The sequence below is a fragment of the Hyposmocoma kahamanoa genome, unplaced genomic scaffold (assembly GCF_003589595.1).
Source record: "Hyposmocoma kahamanoa isolate Upper Pololo Valley unplaced genomic scaffold, ASM358959v1 94, whole genome shotgun sequence".
Classification (NCBI taxonomy): Eukaryota; Metazoa; Arthropoda; class Insecta; order Lepidoptera; family Cosmopterigidae; genus Hyposmocoma; species Hyposmocoma kahamanoa.
Window position 1 is genome coordinate 9,672,671 of NW_020654878.1, and position 20,933 is coordinate 9,693,603.

The 20,933-nt window shown below is 33.0% G+C and overlaps 1 long non-coding RNA gene across 2 annotated transcripts in view; it reads right to left on the reverse strand.

Annotated features, from left to right (window-relative positions):
• The window catches only part of LOC113237891, a 154,368-nt gene that overhangs the window by 74,030 nt on the left and 59,405 nt on the right, over positions 1-20,933 (reverse strand). For both annotated transcript variants that reach the window (XR_003311072.1, XR_003311071.1), the window contains one exon: positions 13,746-13,783. This is a non-coding gene — a long non-coding RNA (uncharacterized LOC113237891). The remainder of the gene's footprint in view (positions 1-13,745; positions 13,784-20,933) is intronic.

Genomic DNA, 20,933 nt, shown 5'->3' on the forward strand with positions numbered 1-20,933 from the left:
ATCGATGTGCAAGGACAAAGTGTTATTAATGTTATTATGTAAATAATAATGAGATATTAAAAAATATTCCAGGTCCGGTTCCTTTAAAGTTCATGGTCTTAGCGTCATCGATAAAAAAGAAAAAAATATGGTTATTGAAATTCAATATTAAGATGCAGACACTTAAAACAGATTCTCAATACGCTTTTACAAATTCATACTGAATCTATCGCTTAGATACAAAATATTTCAATGAATATAAAGACCCGTTTAGTAAATACAGTTGATGGCATGGCCAACTACATATATAGTAAATGTCCGTCGAATGTGTGTAGGCACCTAACACACACACCTCGTCGGCCAAGTCCATTAACATCAAGTGTTATTGGTGCCGTATCTCGAACCCCAAGCCACTCCGATAGCCCAACGTTCCATTAAAAGAAACCATAAAATTACATTATTATGTGTTAATAATTTCAAAAGAAAGAACGCCTTCTCTGTTTCTCTTGTGACAAATGAAAAATTTATTATTCATTACGTATGTTCATCTCTTCTTTTCATCAAGCAATTAGCGACGCGTTCCGTATGAAGTATACTATATATAGTAATCGAGTTTTGTTGTAACGAATATAAAAGTGTTTCTCCTTCAGAAGTTTAATTTTCGACGCGTACAAAAAGGTAGTTTCGCCATATTATTGTTTACGAGATAACAATTAGCTTCATTGTTTATTTTTCAATTTCACGCAACCTTGTTTTGAACACAATTGTTATGTTATTTATATATTGAATATTTCCTTAAAAAAATTTGATTACTCTTCATGTGAAAGCTTGAAAAGGAGGTCGCAGTTGTAATACAATGATTTGTTTTATTTCCCGTCCTTCGTTTTGAAACGCGAAACGCGTCACGCTTCGACTATGCAATAAATAGTGATGAAAAATGTTTTCCGATAACATTGTAGGTATCTTGATAATAAATAATAAAAGTATTCAGAAACGGAAGCGCTTGTACAATATTTAGTTGGCTAGGATACATGCCTTGCGCGGAAGTTAGAAAACGGTGTTATTTTTTATCATAAAATAACATACTGCCTACTTTTTATCAGACTCGTTTTACAGTAAATTGAACGCATGTGTATAATGTATACAATGTATATTTCAGATTGTGATTTACTTAAATTCAAAGAGTCGGTACGAGAATAATTTTCATGTTAATTTTAAATTGACAGAATTTGCATAATTGAGAAGTTCAAAAATTTAATTTTTTCGGTAAATATGTAATGTAAATTATTTTATTTAAAGTTAATCTCATTAGCGATCGTTGTGTGCTGCTTAACCTTTTAATTAAGTAATTGATAGTGGTAATAATTTTGCTAATGTATATCGCTTACAGTATATATGTGTAGTTGCCAATGTAAACAGCGCCACATTGAGAATCGATACACGTTGCTCAGCGAAACCACAGCATATAATATTATCTATCAGTATGTCAAACTTAACCGACTGCACTACTGAAATAAATATTTTCAAGATAGCTAATTCTATAAAAGAAGTGAAGTCCTAGTGGTGAGCACTACGTTTTCCATAACAGTTACAGTGCCGCTCAGAGCTCTAAATCACAAAGATCTGACGGGCAATGCCATTGGACCCGTCACCCTGAAATATAAGTTGAGAAGTCCCATGTACCTGTAATTTCACCAGCACCCTTAACTCTTCAACTCCGGAACACAGTAATGCGCACATTACTGCTTAGCGGCACGAACAGTCACGGTGTCAGTACTTACCTGTACTAACTCTTTTACATGGAACTCTACTGCTACTGTTATTATTTTACAGTATATTTAACTATTTATGAAATATGTACGGAGATAATTAACTATCTATAAAATATGTATGGAGATAATTAACTATCTATAAAATATGTATGGAGAGTGTGTGATGGAATTACACGATTTAATTCAGCCTTCCCCTTTCCACCAACGCTTCCACATTTATATGGCGAGCGGCTATGGAGTGGAATTCCCTGCCTGCAGACTTGTTCCCTGAACGTTATAACTTGGACCTTTTCAAGGCGAGAGTGAATAGGCATTATCTAGGTGTGCATGCTCAATTGTCGACCTCATCGTCACTTTCCATCAGGTGAGATGAAGGTCAAATGCACACTTACATTAGAATAAAAAATATATATAGGCAGATAATCATATCACGTTTAGTTTTTAGTATATTTTATTAGTTAATCACCTGGATTGATCAATCTTAAAAAAATTGGTTACAAACAAAGAAGTGACTAGATAATACCTATATTGCTTACTTTGAAATTCCATCCAATAATTCGTGTTTAATAATGAAAACATTCCTTTTTAAACAACATACTCCAAATGCACATTAAAAAGGTTTAAGGTACTTTATACTCAGCTTACTGCCCCAGTCAGTTTATCTCCAATGTAGTGTATAGGATTTGTACCCCGACCGTGCTCCGGTGGAGGCCAGTGGGCACGATAACTTATGCCCAGACCCGTGTTTGCCCGCCAATCAAGTAGCTTACTTTACTACTTGGACCGCCAGTAACTTACCACAACCGGCCCTACCTCTCACTTAATGAGACAATATCGCTTTAGTACCAGCTCTAAGAATGAATTACGCAATACAGAAAGACTAGTTCGAGATGAAATATTAAGGCATTTCTTGAGGTCTACTCTTTACAACGTAAAGAAAGGTACACCTTCGTAACAGAGCTTCAAAAAACTTTGCTTTCTAATGGTAAAATTTAAAAAAAAAATTCCTTAGTTTTCAATATAGGTACATTTTGTGTTAGATATAATTGAATAAACTAGACGGCTACCTTTTCTATTTATAGTCACAGCATAAACCATCAAAACAATCGTTCAAGAATTGAGTAATTTATTGACATGGTCTACGGGAACAATTCCTTGGGCCTCGTAAGTGACATCAATGGATAATTTCGAATGTCGTTGAATTGGTTTCTAATGCTTACAAGGTATTTGAAACTCGATATTCGAATATTTTCTTATTTTCCAACTACATAATACGTTTTGATAATGTTTAGGTATTACGTAACGAAGATAAATAGATGACAATGATAATTGTTCTATTATCTACATAGATTTATTACACGTTTTACCCTAAGGGGCTCATCACATTTAATCACACTGAATCGCCTTGATCCGTTCAAAAAAATTTTTATATCCATACCGAATAGGTACATTAATTTATGTTTCGCTTCCACTCAGATCGCCGAAGCAAACCGCACGACGTCATTTTTGTGACCAGCTCAAGGCGACCGTGACGATAAGTGTGATGACTCCCTTGGCTACTTTATCTGCACATGAAAAGGGAAATCTTAAAGATTTATTCATGGTAGGCCTTGCTTCCTTTTGATAATAGAATCATTTAAAGGTGACGATGTTAGGACTAATTTGTAAGCTAATTAAAGACGCACGGCTTAAAAATATTTTTCTAATTCAGCGATATTCATTTATTTCTTATCACAAACATTAAAGAATCAGCTAACTCGCACAAATATGTTACGGAAGCCCAATTACCGCTTCCGATTGTCCATAAATTTTTAGTACCCCCTAAATAAGTTCGTAAACTGCCAATAATTTCTCAAGCCTTCTTACGTTTCGTATTCCCACATATTTCAAAGTATTCAAGCCAATATATGGTTTCATAAAACATCACACATCCAATTCGGAGTCATACATTTCGCTCGATGGGTTGTAAATGTCTGAAGTGAACTTTTAAAAAAAGACTATGGTTTTATAAGACGGGGCTATTGAAACTTTTACTAGGTATTTTCAGTGATATTGTAAGAAAATAAATGCATTGAAAAATTTCCTTTCTTGTTATAGGAAAGGCGGAGAGGGCTACGGTTCGCCCGTCGCGTCTGCCTACATATTTTATTGACCCCGGCGGGTGTACAGCAAACGACGGGTATGGGCACGATCCGAAGATATCTTTCTTTGCCACTTTCTTTGGGTTGTAAGAGAAAATTACTTGCGAAGGAACGTGCGACTGAGTACAAAATGGTAAATCCTCTAGAAACAACTTACTTGACATTCTCTTTGTAAAGTATAATAGTGTTATTATCAAAACTTTTTCTCAAAGTTTCAAAGAAGTGGTCTGGCCTACAAACGCCAATCTTATTACAAGGACCACTTAATTATACTAAGTAGGCCAGTTTATTTGCCAACCGTATTTGTGGTAAACACAATGCAACCACAAACATTAACACAAAATTGAGATTTTGTATGTTGTAAATATGGTACCTACTTAAATTGTTACCGCAAATAGTAAATTATGTTTAAAGTGTCACAACAGGAGCTATTTTTACTGTACATGGCTCTTATTATAAGTTATGTCGTCCCTGCGTTTTTATCTAATTAAATCATCATCATATCTTTAAGGAAGCCTTTAAATTAAACGCTTGTACAGGCGCTACAGTCGTTTTTAGTTCATTAAGTAGGTAATTGTGACTGCAAAAGTGGCGGACACGTGTGACGACATTGGCGCTGCAACTGCACTTATAAATATTCTATAAAAGTTAATAAATAACATAGGAAATGAAACTATTTTTCCGGAATTAATCGCGTATATTTGTTTTTTCAAACAAACCGATGTTTCGGGCCCTTTACAGGTCCCATGGTCACAGTTGACTGAGGTGGTACAGTTTTCAACCAGTTATGTCTAATATTGATGCAAACCATCCTATTTTTTCACTATAGTTATAATAGTTATTAATTAAATACCTTATTTTTAATTTTACAAAGAAAACATTTCAACGGACTTCTTTTGCAGGGACCTGGGGTTTGTCAAACTTCATTCAAAAGAAGTCCGTTATCTACCTAGGATGCTGCGAGAGGCCACTGAAATTAAAAAACATCCTAATTTCAACAGGGCAGATGATTTCTCCGTACCACCAGTTTGGGATCCAGTATTTCCTCTAATGAAAAATCCTAAACAGACATAAGACTGCAGTACTAATTAATATGTTTTAGTTTATTCTAATTTCTATTAATAATTAATAATAAATTGAACTTAATAAAAATTCATTCAATAAAATAATTTGTAAAACTTAATGTAGCGTAAATTGGAATGTATTCTTTGTAAAATTAAAAATAAGGTATTTAATTAACAACTATTGTAACTATGTATAGTGAAAAAATAGGGTGGTTTGCATTAGACATAACTGGTTGAAGACTGTACAAAAACAAATATACGCGATTTAAATCCGAAAAAATAGTTTCATTTCCTATGTGTAACAATCGCGAAAACCTAAGAACTCGATATTAATTAATAATTGTTATCGAATAATTCTTTATAAATTAGTAGTTGCTCAGCTGCAGCACCACAGTGGTGATACTCACTGATGTGACGCTTCTACAAGCCTCTAATTTGAAAGCACCCAAACGTCACCGTTTACCAGATGATGTCGGTTGCAGACAATAAGCCACTCCAATATAATGCCAAAATGTACGGTCTTTTGCCGTCATCAGTAACCAACTACTCCTTATGTTTTTCATTATACTAGAGGCTATCTAACAAAGTGGCTTTAATTATTCGGGATCAATTTTAATTAGATCATCTCTAACCAACTTGGTAAAAGAATATTTCAAACTATCTTCAGATAGATCAATTCATCCGTCATCTTGTGTGACCGCCCCTAGTACTTTACGGCGTATCAGTCGGTGCGGTATTCCCAAACTGCACTTCAGAGCTCCCGACCAGTACAACACACGTATACATACATGCAGATATACATTACGGGAAAGCTCGTATTCGGAACACGTAACGTATGTTTTACGCGAATTTTCCGGCCTATATTTATGTGGGTATACCTTTTATTTTAGTATTTATAGGTACAGGTGTGAATTAGAATTTCTTTGCTTCTTATGGTAGTAACTTTTTCATATATTTTAGTTATTTTTGGAAATTCATTTCCGTAAAGGTTTAAAGTGTGATCGTGTATCACACTTTAAAACTTTTATTCAGGATCACTTTTCAAGCATCGAAAGGAAGTTTTCTTAGCCTCTTTAAACCCCATTCAGCTATTGTAAATGTTAATTATGTAATTGAAAAAGCAAATACATAACTGTCAGATATGCGTATAAAATTATTTTACAAAAATCTTGCTGTATTGTTCCACAAATGCAGTTTTCTTGCACACCCCTCTTTTAATTCCTCAGTGTATTTTAAGGGGGTGGCTCTACGTATAGTTGTCGTGTATGTCTTTTATAAGTTTTTTTTATATTAAAGCGTTTTACCCTTTACACGAGTCGGTAAATCCTGTGTTCTGTAATAACTGTGTTCTTTTTTAACTGGCTGTAAAACATCCAACGTATCGACGCATTGATGGAAAACAACTACAAACACGATAATATTGAAAACCATTAACATTTTATATTTTTTTAATTTTGTAACTTTCATTTCAGGTACAGAGATAGTTCGAGTTGGGCCAGTTTAATCCGGAACGAAGATTGGGCGGGCTATTACATTTTGGAAGCAAGACGCCAAATAAAAAAGAGAAAGTTTTTATAGTCGACTTAGATGTGGATGTAAAGTAATAATTTTGACTTTGCCTTGAATTGAGAATAGTGGCAGGTTATTGATCGTTATTAATGTTATTACCAATATGTGTATAAAGTATAGAAATATTGTTTATTTAGTGCTACAAATATATTTTATAAATAAAATAAAAATCAAAATATTTCGTTGTGTGTGAAATTATTTATTTATTTATTTATTTATTGTTAAAGACAATAAATACATGTTGTTAAAAATGATTGTGTTTCATATTTAGGAATCTTAAATATTCAACAACAACAACATTGTCAACTCATTATACGTCCCGCTGCTGAGCACGGGTCTCCTCTAAGGAGAGTGTTCAGGCCATAGCTTACTAATGGAAAATGGGAAGAGTAAAGTCCAATAACAAGGTACAAAGGTTCCCATTTTCCAAACGTTGCGAACTTTCTTTAACAGGTAGGTATCGTAGTTTAATATAAGTTTTTCTTCATTGCTAGTGAGAAGTACTGCTACTAAATATTCACAGTAAATGTGAGTAATAATTTAAAGATAGCCAGTTAGGGTTATACCGTACGGATGGCAAAAGATCTGATGGCCCTACGTGAGTTTCACGCCAGTGGGGTTGGTGCCTCTTGTGGGACGCCACGTGTATCAGAAAATTTGCACTGTTTCACCTACGTCACACCATCAGATCCGCTGAGACAGCTGCGGAATTTGCGACAAAGTCGAAACATACCAAGTACACTAGCATTAGAACCGATATATGAGTTTGTGCCAGTTGCAACAGCATAGACTGCGGGGACTTGGGGTGCGGAGACCAAGGAATTCATCAGGGAATTGGATCGTTGGCTCAGAGATAAGGATTATTATCCACGCCCTGGAAAATATTCCTAATGCAACAATTTTTAAGAAAGTATGATCTAACTTTTATGCAATATATTGACAAGAACAAATCAGCTGCACGCAAGAAAAACCCTTACAGTGGTCACCTCGACTTTGCTGATAATATTCTGTTCTCCGCTCCGTTTTGGTATACACAATATATAAGTAGTTACTAATTAATTATCTATACTTAAGACACTTATCTATATACCTACTTCATTGTATATCTATCCAGGAAGGTTTAAAACTAAATAATATCAAATGCCTGTCCTTTTTTAACCCCCAGACTAATACAGTAGCAGTTACACGAAGGTTATCAATAGGACAAAAAGTAATAAAATATTATCAAACTAAATTCAGTTAAGCCCGTATTTACTTATAGATAAGTTTAATGCAAATTTACTCATAAAATGGCAATTAAATGCAAGTGTACATGGAAGTTTATGGCCCTATTAATTACTTGTGTAATTAATTTGAACGTTTTTTATAATGTATTTGGATATCATTGTGTATAATTTTGGTGACATAAAATGAAATCAATGTTAGTTCATAGTAGATTACAAATATTTTAAGATTAAAAAATTAAATTAAAATTAAAATTATAATGTTATAATAAAATTTTAATAGCGCAATCTTTGTGTACACTTTTTATACTTACGAATATATATTTTTTTAATCTATAAAGAACGAATTACGAAACTTGTACACGTATTTCGAAATTTGACAATAAAATAACGTTTTATTCTTAGTTTTTATTATTTCTGTAACACTCCACTAGCAAGTCGTACCGATAACCAGAAGATTAGAATTTTAATGAGAAGTTCCAAATGAAATAGATTTCAAATAAATGTATCAGATCAACTCTTGTTCGGCACTTTTAAAATATACCTTATTATTTTCAACTTTATTGCTTTAAAATGGGATTTAAAGTGGCCAGGAATTAAAGTAAATTTTCCTACTTAGATTACTACCTAATTAAACCCACCTTTTACCACCTATTACCTACTTAAACCCACCTTTTCCGTAGGCAATATTTGCCTATCCTAACCTAACTCTAAATAATTATGCGATCTTTCTGATGCAATTGTGAGTGCAAAATCAGCGAGTAGGCAAGTAAATATCACTTAGTTCTTGTTTTACTGTCTGTCTTTAATATTATTGTGGATGATAACTGCCTAACATATTTTGTTAATAAAATTTATACATGTACAAGTCAATTAAATACAGTATGAAAAATAAAATTACAATTATATTTTCATCAAGTAGTATCTACTAGTACCGCCTATGTACGTATCACCGTTTCTGTGGTAATTTGCACCTGCCCCAGGCGGCAATGTCAAACAAAACAATCATTTTCATTCTTTATTATACTTTTAGTGAAGATAGAAGCTATTTAAAGTTCTCAAACTCCACATATAAGAAATAGTATATATAATAATAGTATAATAGTATCTCAAAAAAACATTCTGTTTTTCTACATTCAAAATCAGATTTTAAATGGTTCGTTTTCACATTATTGTGTATCTACGATTGCAACTATCTTTCGAATTCAAATTTGCGACCGAGCAACACTCATGCAATCTTTGAGATATTTTAGTTTGTATAAAGAAAAATACACCTTATTATTTACATAACAAGATTAAGAATAGTTTGCTTTGTTTCGATGCATAATTATTGCAACTACCTATCTTTCGAATTCAAATTTGCGACCGTGTAACACTCACGCAAACTTTGACACATTTTAGTTTGTTTAAATAAAAATATACATTATCACTTATATGATAAGATTTTGTTTTGACACACCAGCTTGTAAGACTAGTACACTGCATTCTTAGGGCAAGTTTACATGATAGTAAGAATATTTTGAAGCAATACGAGTACAAAGTGTATGGTTAATTCGGTGAGCACAGAAATAATGCGTAAGTAAGGAAAAGGAACAAGGAAGCGATAGTAAAACCCGTAAGTACACATTACCCTTAGGTACTACACAGATAGTAATGTGTTTTGCCTGAACATTGTGAGCCATGAATTCTTTGTTTAAATCTGTATAGGTGTAAGTTTGGTACAATATTAAGAATTAATGTATTACGATGGAATTTGGATTACAGGTAGGTATGTATATCATGTCGACTTTCGATAAAGGGTAGTAAATAATATCTCACCGAAGTCATGTGTAAATACATATGCCACTGTTGGCAAGTCCCATTGGTCTTCTCTTAGCAGCGAATTTAGTCCATAGTTTATCAAACAAGCCCAAAACGAAGCATTTTTTGAATCTTTTCTGATAAGTATGTGTAAAATAAAACGAAACAATAAAGTCATTTCCATAAATTAACTGAAGAAGTGTATGTAATTATCTAAAAACTACAATGAAGTAGAAGGATCAAGAATACATTTACCAACATGCCAAAAAGAGAACCATAATTGTTTCTAGATACCTACATTGTAAAGTTTATAGCACGAGTATAGAGCTAGTAAGAATAACGGCACGTCCACGTTAACGCTTGAAATTCAAATTCAACTCTATACTTAAAATCCAAAATGTAAGACGCTGGCTTACTCTTTGACTGTCTAATACTACGTAGGTAGGTTAATTTGAATTTTGTTTACGTGTTGCAAGGCTGAATGATACAATAGTAAAAAACTTCTTTTCATACATTTTAAAAACTATTTATAATTAAAAAAGCCAAAAATTCTTCTTGTTTTGGAATATAAATGAATAACAAGTGGCACAACAATGTTGCCATAAAAAATCAATTTCGTAATTTAACGGATAAAAAATCGATTCACCGAACTAGAAGTGAAGAAAGAATCGATTTGATGGTCGATTGACTACCACTGTGGTTGAATGCCTATCGACATATTGGGGTTCCTTAGCGAAACATAAATATTATGACTAAAAATGGCCACTTTTTGTGATTGTTCAAATGTTGAGGAGTGTTGAAAAAAATAATGTGTTATTAAATTGAGAAAGTGTTCAGGAGGAAGGTGGTTTTATATAATCAACAAGTTAGTCGCTCTAAGCTCCAAATTACAATAATAAAAGACACTTAACTGTGAAAAACAATGAACAACATTGTAGACTTATTACATAGTAGGAAGTAGTTTATAGATATGTATAGGCATTAGTGATGTTCTGAATTGCTGAAAAAACTACAGAAATACAAGTTACCAAGTCAAAACTTTGGCGAAATAAAACCTCCCATATTCTATCCTCTATTTCCATACATAAACAAACCCCAAGCAGTTTTATTTTGTATCTTAGCTATAGAATGACCATTTTTATGTCTGACAGCTTGTTAGCGAGCGAATTGATTCTAATGTAAGTCTGTCACGCAATACTGCATTTACATATACGATACAAGCGTTTTCAAGTGACATCAATGCTCTGTACCACATAATATGGTAAATTATTAAATAGGGTGTTGAGATGTGCGGTGTAGTATCTTGCTGTTGATATCTTATCTTTTGCTTACATTTCTCACCTCATACCTACGTATTTAGGTAGATACAGATAATACTTACTTAACTATCGGAGTATTTAAATAGATACTTATTCAACTGCACTTTATGTTTACTAGATGACCCGAGAGAATAACTGATTAAATAAATATAACCTTTTAAGTAGAACGTAGAGTCGGAAGTAAGCAAATTCTATGAACAACTGCATTTCAATTTATTTAAGAAAAAAACGTTTATGTCGATATCTCGTAGTAAGACGTACAATATCTTGTTAGAAATGATAATTTTAGACGCCCCTAAATGTGGTAATCGATGAAACAGCTGATTGTCTTATCTGAATTAACGTAGTACCTCAACTCCATCTAGCAGAAAGTAGAAGAACTACTGACTCATCAACGCCATCTATGCAAAAAATAATGCAAGACCTCATCCACGCACTACTACATACAAAAACTATCTCTGATCTGTTCACTCGTATCGGCGTCGACAGAGATGCTCGCATCTTCCAAGATGTCTTCCAAATTAAAATTTAAATAATCTTGCGTTGCTGATTGGTCAATTTAAAAGCGGGAAAACTAGTTTTTGTTCAATGCACCAATGAGAAAGGAGAAGGCGTGTGCAAAATGAGCGGCCATGCTACTTTAGGTGGAGCCTGGGATAAGATCCTCCTTTATATTCCTGACGTATGCACTCATTTGAGTAATGGATCATGGCGCAGAACTACGTGTATTTATAAGAACTGCTGAGTTTGGGCTTTTTATAATATTTTTGCGGGATGATACGTGCTTGGTAGGTACAAAAATGAATTTGTTTTATTGTTCTGGGTCAATACATTACTTTTTACTCCACAAGACACGTCAATGTTGAATTAGACATAATATATATGTCTATTAAATTTTGCGAGATTATACTAGGCATTAGGTAAATTGATCTTAATTTAACCCTAAGTGCCCTAAGTATACATTTCTCTCCAAAAGTAGTTTTAAGACGTATCAAAATATGGTAAGCCTAAAATAAAGCCGTACCTACAGATAAATTACCTAATCAACATAACATTTTGTCTAAAAAGTTATTCAATCTAACCACGAAAGCAAGAATACGACGATAAGAACTCTTGAGGAAAACGTCGGCAGTGAAAATTAGGTGGAACCAATGTTATGAATAAATATCGTATTGAGGAATATGTAAGTAGGTACGTTGCATGTCCAAAGACCGCATCAAAACTTGGAAATAATTTAAGAGTTTGAAATGAAATTGGTAACAGGCACCCCACAATGTTAAGGAACTTATCTACCGATAAAACGTAACTATAGAAACAAAGGCACAAGTAAGCAGTTAATCACTTTTGTGCTTTGGCTTATTGCGTGAAGAACACAAACAGAAATCAGGGAACCCGACATGTCGTAAACCGACGTAAAGTCGGAGCTCTTGAATGAAACATCGTCCCATAATTGGCGCATTAAAACGTCGGCCATTGACGAAATTTTATTGACACATCGTAGGCAGGATAACACACAACAGGTGACCGTAGGTTTTTACGAGCAACGCGTGCCACAGTAAAACCGACGTTGAAATCGTAAAATTGTAAGGAGCTTTAAATTGGTGCTAATAGAACATTATTGTTGTCTCAATGACGTGTTTAGTTTTATGGCATTTTATACTGTTTTTATGAATAAATAGCACGTGCCCGGGAGTCGCCCGTTTTATGAGGTTTCATTCACAAAGTTTCGAAGTTTACGTTTGAGATTTTGCAATGTTTTGTGCACAACTTACTTAAAACAATGCTGAAATTTATACGAATATTAATACTAATTATACAAATTAAGAAAACCATAATAATATGAAGTAGGTAATTTGTAAATTATATTAAAAATACCTAAAACCTTTTATCTAATTATTAAACTCCTACGGTATATTTAGCTCCAAACAAGAAATGTAGACGTAAACAACTCCCCAGGCTTGTCGCAGAAAGCGAAAGGCCAAACTATTATAATACCCCAGAGTGTAGAGGCCTGAAGCTAACTGACCGACCCTTATCTTATTATCTTTTTGCTGACATCCAGCCGAAGGTCACTTGCTATTCGACCCGAATTATGAAGACCAATATTGTACAGGGATCATTCCTAGCGACGAAATTCTGAAGATTGCATTGGAAAGAATGATATAGCAAATAGTTTTTGTTTTGTTTTGGTGTTCTTTTGTTTTCCTTTGACTCAATGTCGATAGTGGAAAATACTAACGACTATGCATATCAAGCCACCAATTAACAGATTTGCCCTGTTGCTCTGGAGGCGATATTCGAACAAAAGTTAGCTCGATGTGCTGTTGACTATACCTACTTAGAATTTCGAAAGTTTTCTTCCTAATTTCAATACAGTTCCAATATTAATAATTTTTAGAGATTGGGTACAATGTTGTCCTAACAAAAAGCGATGAAATTACAAATGTTGATATTAGATATTTATTGGTTTTATAGGCACCAATTAATTTGAATAAAAATATTACAGAATTGGTTTAATCTTGTTTGCTTAGTTTAGCATTGTAATGATGTACATTTTTCACTGAATAAATATTATTATTATTATTATTATTTTATACTCTCTCGCCTGTCGCAAAGCTTACAATATTTTAGGCTTTGTTATTATTATTATTTTCAATCTACAGAAGAATCTTAAAGATAATAAATATAGATATTTCAACTATTTCTACGTGGCAATGGTTGTAAAACAAAAAGGTCAATGTCAAGTAATTTCAATTATAAAATAAATAATACAGAAAAGATAGATACAACACTGAGGCAGAAGTGTTATGGGCACTACGCAGAATAATTTATTTATAGTTTCACTAACAAAAATTTTAGCTGTGGAGTCAATCCTTACCTTCCTTTCCGCTGCTACTTCGGTACTGCTTTATGTACCTGTAAAAAAACAATTACTTAAGTATAAAAAATGAAATATCAATATTACATCTAAAATGTTAACTATTACAAGAATCACATGTATTATAAGTATGTGAAATTAATATCTGGCTGTAGTGTTTTTTCGAAGAAATTATGCACGTAAAAATATATATATACACAAAGAAACGTTCATTAAAACCTTCTACTCGATCCGTACACGGAACCTTTCACATTTAAATTTTTTATAACAGTGTCCAATATTAATGATTAGGTATTACTGATACTTGTGTAGGTACCTCCAATATATCGGAATGTGTTTCAACATTATGACTTTTTAAGTAATCGGTGCTTTTAAAGCAAAAATTACGGGCCCCGTGAAACTTGATACTCTACAAGTGAATTTTGAATGCCTTTTTGGCCCCCAAACGACTAAAAGTAGAAATTTGTACGCTGATTAAATAAATCTTACAAAATGATATCTGAAAATGATAATATGTTTTAATACGAGATTAAAAACTTTCGATAAATTCGGTAGTAATACGATTCATAATAACAATTTTATTATGATGAGCTGTTTTAAATTTTGTTGTATTTTTATGCAGAAGTCGATCGATTCTATCGTTCAGTTACGACGTCCACAAGCAGAGTGTAGCGATTCAATTTGAGGTCGTCATCACAGGACGTAACCCGAGACACCCCATCACCTGCGCCCGATCCGTCACCAGCACCATAAAACCCGTCTGCCAGTAGTCTACGCCTTTTACGACCGATGTCTGATAAAAATAACCACATAAAACAACCTCTACATGCCGCTATTATTATAAACGTTACCAATGATATAAATGCGCAAACACCCACTTTACGACGGGAGAATATTTACGTTTTTATTCAAACTTTATTGCCGATTGTGCAACTTAATAGCGCACTTGAACTTGTGGGCTAGTGACACCGTTTGATACAAATCGCGTTTTATTGTTCCACTCAATGGACGGGCGAATTTTACGATCGTGTCGTAATCTGTGACGTGTTTAATATGAGCCAGACGTACTACGATATTACTCATGGCTTATTTAAATGCTCACTGACTTTCCATTTCGTTGCCATCTCTAGATTCTTATCATGCAACGTTCGTTTAAAGAAAATACGCTTCAGCGGAAGTGATTGTCTACGTATAATTTTATTTTAGCTCCTTCCATGTTTTTGTTTGCGCAATATCTTCTTTTTTATGCATCTTATAGGTGAAAGGTTTAAACACGTGATCCTTTCAGATATACTTATCTTTCTTCAATAACATTGTTCCCTCAGGTGTCTTCGTATAGGACAGAAGGGCCACAGGATCGAGAGAGCAAAACGTTTCATCCCCAAGGGAGGAGGAATTTGCATTAACTAAATTACTTTCGTATTTCTTGAGGTAACCTATTCTGCGGAAACAAATAATAGGTCGAATGCATCTGGGCCCGCATTAAGGGACATCTTTTTATTCGCTTCGAGCTCCGGTAAATATTTTTGTTATTATCTTATGTCTCCCTTGGAGCAAGGGTCGTGTTTTCCGAAGGGGTAGGGACTTTCCGATAGAAAATTGGGTAAATAACCCATCTATTATTGATAGTACAAGTTTCGTACCTTTACTTTATCCCGTAGAATATTTATTTAATAACAGCGGTCACGTCTTGTTTTCCTTTTCTACTAGATCTTACTGTACCTACACACAACAAAGAAAAGTAATAATAGGTATGTGTTTTGTATTATTGTTATAACTTTTTCAAGGATATATCACTAAAAGGACAATCAGATGGCATCATGCTACAACACTAGTTGTACATTAGTCATTTAGAAAATATAATCTGCTGACTCCCATATTATAGAATACCTACCCTCTTTAAAGTTAACATACTTACAAACTCACTCCATTCGAGCCAAATTTCTGTTTGAAATTAATGATTCGTTGCCCACTAAGAGCTTCTAGTTCATGCATTACTTAATTAAAGTTTTAATTGACTTAAAATAAAATATAAATCCAGTTATGTTAGCTGAATTGATATTAAAGATTACTGGACATAATTCATTTTGAACGAACTCAAATATTCTTTATTAACTACTTATTGAACTTCCTTTAAGAAAATATACAACACTGCTAATGAAGCAGTCAATATAATAATACAAATAATGATATTCCAATTTGGCGAAATATGGAATATTGCGGAATAGTCATTTCCGCAGCTGGAGGGAGCGCGGGATAACTTTCAAAAATAATCCGAAATATCAGTTGCTATGTATGACCTCAGAAGGATTTTTTCCTACAGTATGCAAAATAAGTACCAGCATACCAACATCAAATAATTTTTATTGTCACAGAAGTTAATTTCATAAAATTTTTGATTACGTTCGTTTATTATTTATATTAAGTAACACGAGTAGGTGACTATTATATTATACGCCTTAAATAATATATAAACATAGCAATAGCGCGAGTAGCGCTATTGCTATATTTATATTAATTGTACAGGTTATCAGAAAAGACCAACTATTATTTCAGTTGATAATTCTACCCGAGATATAAGAACAAACAGTTACCTGTTTAACAATTTTTTTTGCGCGTTTAGTATTCCAATATTTTGTTTCGCGATATGTTGAATAGATTTTTGTAGTAGACTTTTTTAAGTATTATAATATAATTACTACATTTTTATATTTTCGTATTGACAATTTGTATCTAAAATTTTAATACAACGCAATATACTATAGAATTTATATAGAATATACTCTAATAACACTTGAGTAACAAACTCTCTCCCGATATATAAAATACAATCTTAACACTGTTTCTGCATTACGTATCTACCAAAAACCCCTCAAGTGCACTAATAAAATTCCCTATATTATGTGACAGACAATCTTGTTTTACTTACAGGTTTTCAACTTCGGAAATGCTAATGTTATTTATCTACTTATATAAAAATTTCACAATACTTGTTTGCCTCTTGCTTTTTTAGAGCTTCGTTATCCTTTTATAAGATGGGGCGGCGAGATTGCAAGTGTAAAGTGCAACAAGGATAAGTATAAATTTATATAGTTCGTTGTACAATCAGAATAAAAAGTATACACGCCATTGAATAATTCTTATTCCTAATAAATCTTGAATTATAGTTTATATTTAAAGGTAAATGATAGATACTCATTCCCCATACACAACCATAATTTATATTCTATTAGTCTATTTGTTATTCAAATAAATCAGTCATGAGACATTCATTGTATAGTCACAATTAATCAGTTCGAATGGCGTTGACCCTGCCGTAATCATGTATTTTAACGACGTTTATAATATTACGGTACTGTCATTAAATTACTCGATGAGATTCAATGACAACATACGTTATGATATGCGTAACTTTATAGAGGACTGTTTTTAAGGTAGAAACTAGGAGATATGAACTTTTAGCCCATTCGTCTTGGCTGAAAAGAAATATGTTGTGAGATAAATGTTAATTCTAGAGTATAGACTATATATTTACTCGTATATACCTACGTAAGTTTTCGTCCAAATATATTAGGTAGCAATTGTAGCGAGTAACTGTGAAAAAAATATAATTTGCATGTCCCAACCACCGGCAGACATTTTTTTATTTTATATATACCTTAAACAAATAACAAACAAAAATAAAAGGATTTTATTCTTCAACACAAAACATACAACATTTAAGATAAAACAATGGTTAAATCTATGTCGACGAAAAGGGAAAAGCCTCAGTAATTTGCTGGTTTTCAGGCTTCACCAGGCAAGTATTCGCCACTGCAGACACCGTAGCATATAAAGACGTACTCGTCAAGACAAGCAACTTAATTTAAACTATTTATTTAATTAATAGAGACAATTATTGCAGCCATGAACAAAAAATGTAAGAAAAAGAAAATGGTCATTGTTTTTGCCGAAAAATATCGGTGTACCTATATAAATAATAAATTAATATATTATAAATTGCAATATTATTCCATTTATTTTATAAACATTTTGGTTGAGCAAGAATGAACATTTAGTAAAAGTTAATCATCAAAATGTGTAGGAAAGCCCACTAAAATATCGTGAAATAAAAATAAGTCACCTAGTGTAAGCCAAACTATGAGATCTTTGTAAGGAGTGATTTTCGAAAAGGATTGTATTCTCCTAACCATACCAAACAGGCAACGTTGCAGGTCGGAAATGCACCTCGTCTCAACATCGGGAAATGAACGCGCCATTCGTATGCTACAGATTCAGCACTCAGGATAGGGGAGGCACCCTATTCTCTCAAGACTGAAAGCTTTGTCATATAAGTAGGTTGGCGACCTCTATTATAAGTTAGGCAAATGTATACAGATCTATGAAATATGCAGAAATTGTTCTCAGAGAAAGATCAAATTTAGTCTTATGTTGGGGAAGTAGAGATTTACCAAAAGTTATAAGAGGGTAAGTTTCAGCCTTTTAAAGAAAATTTCTAATAAGAGTAGTATTATTTTTATATAAGTAGTAAATAGTAAGTAGTTTATTTTTCAGACTGCTCTGTCCACCTCTTCGTTAATATGGTAAAAAACATTGTAAAAAAGCTTTAAGAAATTAAAATATTTTTCGTATCTAAATTACGTATATTTGTCAGTCAACCATGACCACAGGATCCTTAAAAGTTCCGCAACGCTGATTTGTTTTAAAAAAAAACAAATATACGCGACTTAAGTCCGAAAAATAGTTTCACTTCCTACGTGTAACAATCGCGAAAACCTAACAACTCGACAAAATAGCTTTATTTTAAAACTTCGCAATTTTATACGGTAACTATCGTGTACATGGTAATATCACAGACAGCACCTTTAATTGATATATACCGTTCATAGCCTGTACTTTAATAACCTTAACATGTTTCTTTGCCAGACAACCACACTAGTTATGTGGTCTCAAACTAGAGAATTTCCAGTGCTATGAATATGACAGCACCGAAATTCACTCCAGGGCACTAATCAGAACACCCAGGCCGTAACCAATTTCGAAAAGTTATTATTAAGTACTTATATTGAATGTCAAGATGTTTTACTTCCGTGATTTTAAATTGTTTTTTATGAAATCACTCCACTAGTTTGTTATAGGTAATTATTAATACACAGATCTAACACTAACAAAAATTACTTCAATCCTTCCGGATTCGGACCAGCACCTTCGATCAATCCATGCTAGACGCTCTCCAAACATCACATCAGAATTTTTCTATGTAGTTTTTGAAGATCATTGTTTTTGGTTATTGGTTTGTTTTTAAAAAAAAAAAGTTAATTGTCCAAATTGTTCCTACCGGGAATCTAATTCGAAACCTGCAATAACTTGCACTGCAGATGAGGATGTCTCTACAGTGCAAACTCAAGTCTTCAAATTTATTTCTATTTGTAGTTATATACAACGTTATAGTTAGAAATATAACGAGAAAAATGATCGCTTATAAAAATTATTACATCTATACCTAGAGACCGAAGTAAGTTTGCTGGGAGTCCTAATATCTCGACGAGGACTAACTCTGAAAATTTTCATCTCCTTCAAGAGAAAGAAAAAGCAATTTTAAGAAATTCATTTCAAAGTATGTTTAAGTTAGTGCCTTGACCTTAATAACTTAAATATTTTTGAAGCTTTACAATACTAAAGTTTAATTTAAGACATCTCCAAGTTAAGTATATTGTACATATTATACTAGGTTTTAAAGCAGTAAACAGTTTATTTAGTTCGATGGAGAAATACTAGTATCTGTAGGTGTAAAGAAAACTAATTAAATATGTATCTATAATAATAAGTAAATAAACTTTAAAGTCATATAAAATTGTGAATAACAATAGTAAAGGTGGTGATTGCATATCTTTCTTTTGTAACTGGCTAGTAACTGAAACCTTTTCACGATAACAAAACATTTTTTCAAACAAACAACACATTGGTCAATAACCAAAATCCAATATGCATAATTCCTTTTATTTTCATCATTTACCCTTCTAAGATTTCATAATCTTTTACTCCATAAACAATACTAACCTAAAAACGAAAGCCGCTATCGAACACTTTGAAAATACCAACGACGACTTGTTAGTTGAAAACAAAGAGCTTTCAGAGCTATCGATATAGAGAGATGCCTTGTTAAACAGAGATCTATATTAAAACCCAGGCATGAGTTGGCTAGGCGCCAGTATGTAACAAGCTAAAGCTGTTACAGTGAACTGGTTGAGTTTGACGTAATGTGAAATACTTAAATGTAATCATATGAGACAGTTGAGCCTGTTGAGAGCACTGAATAGTATAAGATACTTAAATATAGAAAAGGGTACAAGGATCTGAATAATACTCCTCGGAATTGTTTATTTATCTGTTATTACTAGACGCTTCAAAAAATTTCACAGTTTGACTGCAGATATATTTTACAAATAATTGTTAGCATAACGTACGTATACATTTAAAATAAAACGATAGACACAGGTTCATAGACACAGAGAAAGCATATTTCTACATTTTCCTTGTTCTCTCCCTCGCTAATCCATCGATCTTGTTTCCCCATCAAGATCATTCAGTGTTGCCATTTTGTTCCTTAATCAATTATACTCAAGTCTTTTCGGTAACTTAATTTATTTAAATGTGATAAATGTGAAAAATGAATGAATGAATGTGAAAAAGCATTTTAAACTGAATAATTCACTAACATAGCTTTCCTTAACGTATACTTATCTTTTTTTTATACCAAATGACGGAACAAACAAATCGTGCTCTTGGTGGTAAGCAATACTCATGTTCATAACAGTTTCTGCGCTACTCAGAGCTTTAAGATCTGAGGGGTACTTTCAGTGTGCCCGTCACCCTAAGACATAAGTTGACTAGTCCCGTGTACCTGTTATTTAACCAGCACCTTTGCCCTACAAAACTATTATCTTGAGTTTCCAAAAAAAGAGATATCAATCAAATTAAGATGATTTTTTATATTTTCAGTCCTGCGGAATTTTTAACTTCGTTGGTTTCTATAATTATGAACATAGACTTATATGTGGTAGACAGAATGACTACGACGAAAACGATACGGGAATTATGTTACCATTGGCCGATACCCAATGCGATAAGAATTGAGATCCTTTGCCAAAAACTTCAAATAGAATTAATCATATTAATACATCTAAA